This window comes from Pristiophorus japonicus, chromosome 8 (assembly GCF_044704955.1).
Source record: "Pristiophorus japonicus isolate sPriJap1 chromosome 8, sPriJap1.hap1, whole genome shotgun sequence".
NCBI classification, from domain to species: domain Eukaryota; kingdom Metazoa; phylum Chordata; class Chondrichthyes; family Pristiophoridae; genus Pristiophorus; species Pristiophorus japonicus.
In genome coordinates this window covers 124,667,121-124,667,935 of record NC_091984.1, presented here as the reverse complement: position 1 = coordinate 124,667,935, position 815 = coordinate 124,667,121, and the positions used below count along the sequence as shown (strand labels likewise).

Below are 815 nucleotides of genomic sequence, written 5' to 3'. Positions count from 1 at the left end.
CTCCCTGGACAGTCCCACCTTGTCCAGCTCTGCATCTGCCTGTCTGTCTGTCAGCAGACCGACTTTGCTGACTCATCCTCCGGAGAGATGGCCTGCGGGATTCGAACCCAGAACTGCGTTGTTACACGCCACTAGTCCCAGATGCCGAGGAGTCAAAGCCCGAGAAAGTTACATCATCCTCTGACGAGGTGTTTTTTTTGTTTTTTTTTTTAATTCGTAGCCAATCGTTCCAATTCTTTGTCAAATAACAAACGCCAGAGGTCACCTTGCAAATGCCAAGGATCACTCTGCGCCAATGCTCTTAGCCAAAAGGCCTAGAGCCACTGCACCGTTCCTGGAAGTACTGCAATACCAGGTTCGTGCCATGGAGGTGGATGGGTCAAGCCACCCCACACACCTCCGTGGAGATGGATGGGTCAAGCCACCCCACCCACCTCCTGTTTCCAAAAAAGCAAGCATATACCTTCCTGACCAGGGAGAAACTACCCGGAGGTCATGGTGGCTGGTCAGGTCAGTTACGCTTGATCTTAGCCAAAAGGCCGAGAAGCGATCTCTGACGAGGTGTTTGCTAGTAGAAAAAGAGGTGTAGAGTGCATCTGCCCCAGAGCCGGCTGCTCTGTCAACTCCTCTTCCTCTTCCTCCTCCTCCTCCTCCAGACGATGGCCTGACGTGGAGTGGTCCCTTGAGGAATGCTGCACCTGTGACTGGTCATCTGGAAGTAGAAAGCAACAGATGAGTGGTTAGCAGCAGAGGAAGGGGCAGGGTGACATGAGGAAGGTCACATAGCATAGGCTCATTTGAAGGCCTGCTGCTTC

The 815-nt window shown here is 52.8% G+C and overlaps 1 pseudogene; it reads right to left on the bottom strand.

Moving 5' to 3' along the window:
• Nucleotides 1-318: 318 nt before the first annotated feature.
• Nucleotides 319-551, bottom strand: LOC139269920 (U2 spliceosomal RNA; annotated as a pseudogene).
• Between the last annotated feature and the right edge of the window lie 264 nt (nucleotides 552-815).